Below are 6226 nucleotides of genomic sequence, written 5' to 3' on the forward strand. Positions count from 1 at the left end.
AAAAAATGTCTATGAGAAAACATTATAAAATTAAAAGATAAACCAGAAAAATATTTGTACCATTTCTGGCAAACCATTTGTCCATTCAATAAATATTGTGCGATGTGACAGAGTTGGAGGCAATTGAACATACCCTTGCTTTTCAAAGAAGATAGGTAATTTATCCTGAAAATTAAGGCTCACGAAATTCTTGCAAAGGCCAGAAAAGTAACGTAGACTTCGAGGAATGAGGAAACTGCTACAGAACTGGTCCACCAAAGATGCGTTTTCTACCTCTGCTGTGACCAGGAGGCCTCTGGATCAGGTGGGAGCATCAGGACAGGCCAACATTGTATAGTGACAGGAGTAAATAGTGATAGGGGTAGGTAGGAAGGTAGTCCGTGGTGTTCGTATTTTTGATGAAATAGAAAATTCGTTAAAAAAAACAATAAAAAGACCAATAGATAAAGCAATACAGTAAAAACAGGTATAATGTGCATAACATGATTAACCCTGAGCTGAATTGACAAAGATGGAAATAACCAAAATAAAAAACGAAAAAGGCAGACTTACAACTGATGTGATAGAAATGGAGAAAATTACGACAGATGATTATAAACAACTGTATGGCCACAAAGCTAGATAAGCTAGATAAAACGGACACTGCTCAGATGCGCCCAACCTCTTCAAACTGACTAAGGCAGAAAGAAAACATTTTAATAGATCTACAAGCAAAGAGATCAAGTTAGTGATTAAAAAAAACATCTGGGAGAAGGAGAGGAAGGGGGAAACCGATCGCAATGATCAATGCATAATCCACCCCACTCCCCAGCCAAGGGTGTCTCCTCCCACCTCAGAAACCTGGGTGAAGGAAAACAGCAGTCGGTGTAAGATGTTAAAACAATCATTTATAATTTATTAAGGGGTCATGAGGGTGGCTGGGGAGGAAAAAGAGGAGCTGATACCAAGGACTCAAATAGAAAGTAAATGTTTAGAAAATGTTGATGGCAACATATGTATAAATATGGTTGATACAATTGATGTATGGATTATTATAAGAGCTGTAAGAGCACCCAATAAAAATTTTTTTTTTTTAGTTAAAAAAAAAATGTCTCCCCACCAAAACACAAGTCCTAGACCAGATGTGCTTACTGGAGCATTCTCCCAAACATTTAGAAAAGAATCGATGCCAATAGTGCTTAAACTCTGGCAAAGGAACCCAAGAGGCAAGCGAATTTTGGGAATGATGAGGGCAACAAATGTATAGATGTGCTGTACACAGTTGATCTATGTATTGTGATGAATTGTATGAGCCCCAATAAATTGATTTAAAAAAAAAAAAAAAAAACCTCTGGCAAAGGAAGACATGTCCCTAATCCATCCTAGGACCCAAACAAGCCCTGATACCCAAATCAGACAAAGACAGCACCAGAACACTATAGGCCTACATCTCTGATGGCTGTACATGAAAACCCTCAACCAAATGTTAGTGAACGGAGTCAAACAACATATAAAAAAAGTCAGACACCATGACCTAGTGGGATTCATTTCAGAAACACAGGGATCGTTCAATGTTAGAAACAGTCAAGCTACCACATCAATGGAAGAAAGGAAAAGACTCCCCTGCTCAGCTCTATGGCTGCAGAAACAGTCTTTCATAAAATCCAATATCCTTTCTTAACGAAAACTCGGACGGAGATGAGGATAGGAGAGAAACACCTCTTAACTGCCAACACGCTTCATTGGAGAAAGACTGAAATGCTTCCCCTGGAAATGGAGAACAAGACAAGGTGTCTACTCCCATTATTTTCTTAGAGCAAGAAGACAAGAAAGCAAAATAAAAGCCATCTCCGGATCGGAAGAAAAGTTGTATCTCTTCGTAGATGATATGATCCTATGGATGGCCTTGAGAAGAAAGGGAATCCCAGAACACTTCATCGTGTGCCTGTGGAACCCTGTACAGACCCTGTTCCCCCAAAATAAGACAGTGTCTCATATTAATTTTTGCTCCCAAAGATGTCTTATTTTTCCATGAAGAATATGGTACACATTTATTGTTTTATTAAAAGAGACCTCATACTTCCTTGTCTGCTCCGGCTGCACTGCGGCCAACAGCGAGCTGCGCGGCAGCGCCACCCACCACTATGGTCCAGAGTCCAGAGTTATGGTAGCTTTGGGGGGCCTTATTTTCAAGGGGATGCCTTATATTTCAGCGAGAGGCAAAACTAAGTAGGTCTTATTTTCGGGGATGTCTTACTTTTGGCGAAACACGGTAGACCAAGAGGCAGTTGTTGGAACAGAACAAGGAATGCTGAGTGGTTTAAAATCAGGAAGGGTGTGTATCAGCTTGTAACCTTCCACCGCACTCATTCGGTCTGAATGCTGAGCAGGTGTGGGGAACAGAAGGATTTCTCTTAAGTTGTCTCCCCAAAATATATGCCAGATTTAGCTTGGGAATGACTGTTCACTAGGTGGTCAGCGAAAGTAGGTCAGAGGTTATTCTCCCTGACATCAGCCATCTAGACTGTATAGTCTGACTCACCCAAGTAGGGCCCACTCCTTTCTGATAAGGATAGCAGTTGTCTGTTTACTTGCAGGAGATACCAGAAAGGTCAAACCCGCCCAAGGATGACCGAGGTTAGGTAGCCATTATCAGCTGTGTAGATCAAGCAGACACTGTTTATCCCACAACGAATGTGGGCACACCCCTAGGTCATCCCCCTCCTATTGATGGCATTGCCTATGTCGCTACCCCTCCCTGTGACTTAGGTTATTGTCTGCTATCAGGACTCCCATGCCTCCCAGAATAGTAGTTGTCTGTTTTATTATGTGAGACATCAGAGTGATCAAACTTGTTCTAGAATGAATTGTATTCCCCCTTTCTGTGATGTATGACTCTGTAATCAGATCCCCCTAAAATGATATGATGCATGGTTAGCAATAAATAATGAGGATCCCTGGTTCTCAGAAGGGCAGCTGAGGAAGGAGGGCGGCTCCCATGAGGGTGGTGGACGAGAGGGCTACTCCCGTGAGGCAGGCAGCTCCTGCTCTGGCAGCCGGGTTCCCCCCACAAGGACCACCAAGCAGGGCGGAGATGAGCAATGCTACCATGTAATATGTCTGACTGTATTATTGTATTACCTCTCATGCTCTCGATGACTTTAATATAATGCTTATATATCTCAACCGTACAATTTGTGCATTACTGGAACCAGAAGTAGTATTACTGAACCAGTGAGTTCTAGTAGCGGGTGGGGCTGGCACCCCACTCCCCCGCCCATATTTAATTTAATACTACAAGCAGGTAATCTGAGAAGCTGGACTACATGTGTATAAAGAAGAACACGGCATCAGGACGGGAGAAGGCTTATTTACCACCTGCAATATGCAGATTACACAACCTTGCTTGTCTGAAAGCAAGGACATGAAATAACTTGCTGGGAAGATCAGGGCTAGCAGCTTCCATGTGACTTGCAACTCAATGTAAAAAGAAAAACAAATTCGTCCACCAAAGCAGAGGAAAGATTGAAGTTGTCCAAGGTTTCATCTTGCTTGGACCTACCATCCACACTCCTGGAAACAGTCAAGCGATCAAATGGCACATTGCATTGGGAAAACCTGCTGTACCTTAAAACGTTGAAGAGCAAGGATGCCGCTTTGAGGACTCAGGGGCACCCGACCCAACCCATGGTATTCTCAATCACGTCCTATGCATGTGAACGTCAAACATTAAGAAAAATACTAAGGAAAATCTATTGATTTGAATGATGGTCCTGACGAAGACTATTGAAAGTACCCCGGGCTGCCAGGAGAACAAACAAATCTGCCGTGGCAGTAAGCCAGATAGTGCTCCTTGGAAGTGAGGATGGAGAGACTTCCTCTCTCATTCGCTCTGGTCATGTTGTCGGGAAAGACCGGTCCCTGGAGAAGGGCATCGTGCTGGGTAAAGTGGAGGGGCAGTAAAAATGATCACTGTGATTGACACAGTGGCTGCAACAATGAGATGGAGCGTGAGGAGGGTGCGGGACTGGGCAGTGTTTTGCTCTGCTGTACAGAGGGTCCATATGAGTCAGAGCTCACTTGGTGGCACCTAACGACAACGTAGAAAATGAGAAGTGTCCACAAGAAAACTTCTAGAACTACTAGAGGAAATTAGTAATGTTTGAAGGAGCAAGGTCAACGAGAAACCATTATGGAGACCACATCTGACTTCCTACGGAATCCATCTCCACACCAGCCCAAGGCCAGTTGTCACCAGGCAGGGAGCAGACATGCCTCCACCCTCCATCCTTCTCTTATGGCACCAACTGTTTCTCCCACAGCACTCTATTTTCCTCTGGGTTTGATAATTCATTGCAATGGCCACAGAGAACTCACATGTAATACTCATAAGCATGTATTAGGGAAATTAACAGGTTACACAAAGGATACAGTCGTTGGTCTATCGCAGTAACCAAGTTACTGCCCTCAGGCAGTGGCCAAGTCTCTCCCTCTGGTCCTCAGCCTTTCAGCCTCTGCGTCTGTTGGAAGGCCTCCCGGCTGCTGTTGCTGCTCACAGTCTCCTTGCCTTGACCTCTGGGTTGGGTGTGCCATGGCCTCTGCTGCTTCCACCACTGCAGGCAGTAAGTGCAACATATTCTACTGGTAGTTCTTCTTCCTTGATGGCCCTAGGAATTCTGTTTCTGCTCCTGAGCCAGCTCTTTTATAGCCAGAGAATGGCAACTACACCTGGTCTCTGTTAGGGTTTCCCACGCCCTATCTTCATCGTCCCTTCATCTCCATTACAGAAACATGGATAGAAGAGGCACATGAAGGAATTCCACTTCACTGCAGTCAACAAACAAAAATTAATTGGGTTTCTATACCCCCGTAATGAGGAATCTGAAAGAGAAATTAGGAAAACAATTCCATTTATAATAGCACGTAAGATAATAAAATACCTAATAATTTAATCATGAACAGAAAGTACTTATACAATAAAAACTATACAACTGTTGAAAGAGATGACAAAAATCTTAAGGAAAAGATGTTGCATGTTCGTGGATTGGAAAACTCTAAAAAAATCATTTTATTGGGGGTTCGTACAATTCTTATCACAATCCATACATACATCCATTGTGTCAAGCACATTTGTACATTTGTTGCCATCCTCATTTTCACAATGGGAAACGATATGCTAAGATGTCAGTACTATCCAAAGTGATCGATAGTTTCAACATGTTCCTAATAAAAATGCCAACAGCTTTCCTTACCATAAGAGAAAGACCAATCATAAACTTTATATGAAAAGTCAAGAGGACCCAAATAGCTAAACCAGTGCTGAAAGAGAAGAACAAACCAAGACTGAGGCTTACTGATTTTAGAACATGCTGCACACCAAGTATGGTGAAGAAACTGGGTAGTGCCTGGCTATCAGGAGGAAGAGTGTCTGGGGTCTGAAGGGCTTGTCTTCAAACCAGCAGCCATCTAAGTGAGACGCCAACTAAATCCACATGGAAGAAGCGCACCAGCCTGGATGATCCAAGGATTGTAAACAATAAAATCCAAGGGAATGGTAGCAAAGTTTAAATGGTGAACACCTGGTTTGCAGGCGGCTGTGGACGACAGTGGAAGCCCAAAATCCATTTGCAGGGTCCACCGGTGGATTAAGTCTCTGGTGAGTCCCTCCTGACTCTACCTGAGGAATGTGAAGAGCCTTATGCTCAGACAGAGGTCATTGTAAACTCGATTATGGCAAATGTAATTAGGTTAAAATACAATATCATTTGCTCTCCCTTTCGACCCATTCTAAAGCTGTTTCAGTTTAAAAAAAAGTGAGGGGAGATACAGTGATACCCAGCTTTCAGACTCAATTCATTTCGAATTCATGTTTGAACACCGGAGGATTCAAAAACCGAACATATTTTGCCCATAAGAAATAATGGAAAACCAAATAATTGGTCTGAGGCCCTCAAATTATACTTATAAATTCATTTTTCTAGGACTTTAGCACAAAGTTAAAAGCCCTACTTGTGGAAGTTCCCCTAAAATATTTAAATACTAGAAATGCAGCACATTAAATATCAAAACAATACAGTAAATAAAAAAAATTTTTTATTTGGTACAGGTACCTGACCTTGACTTTGGGTGGTCCCCTGGCACCCTGGGAGCTGGGAAAAAATAGAGGGCAGAGAAATAGTATGTTTTGAAGGATCGTCTTCTTCCATAATGATTGCTGACAGTGTACTTTCTGGGGTCTTTTTTTTTT

Source organism: Echinops telfairi, unplaced genomic scaffold, assembly GCF_000313985.2.
Source record: "Echinops telfairi isolate 266 unplaced genomic scaffold, ASM31398v2 ScPeMD7_2010;HRSCAF=2546, whole genome shotgun sequence".
NCBI classification, from domain to species: domain Eukaryota; kingdom Metazoa; phylum Chordata; class Mammalia; order Afrosoricida; family Tenrecidae; genus Echinops; species Echinops telfairi.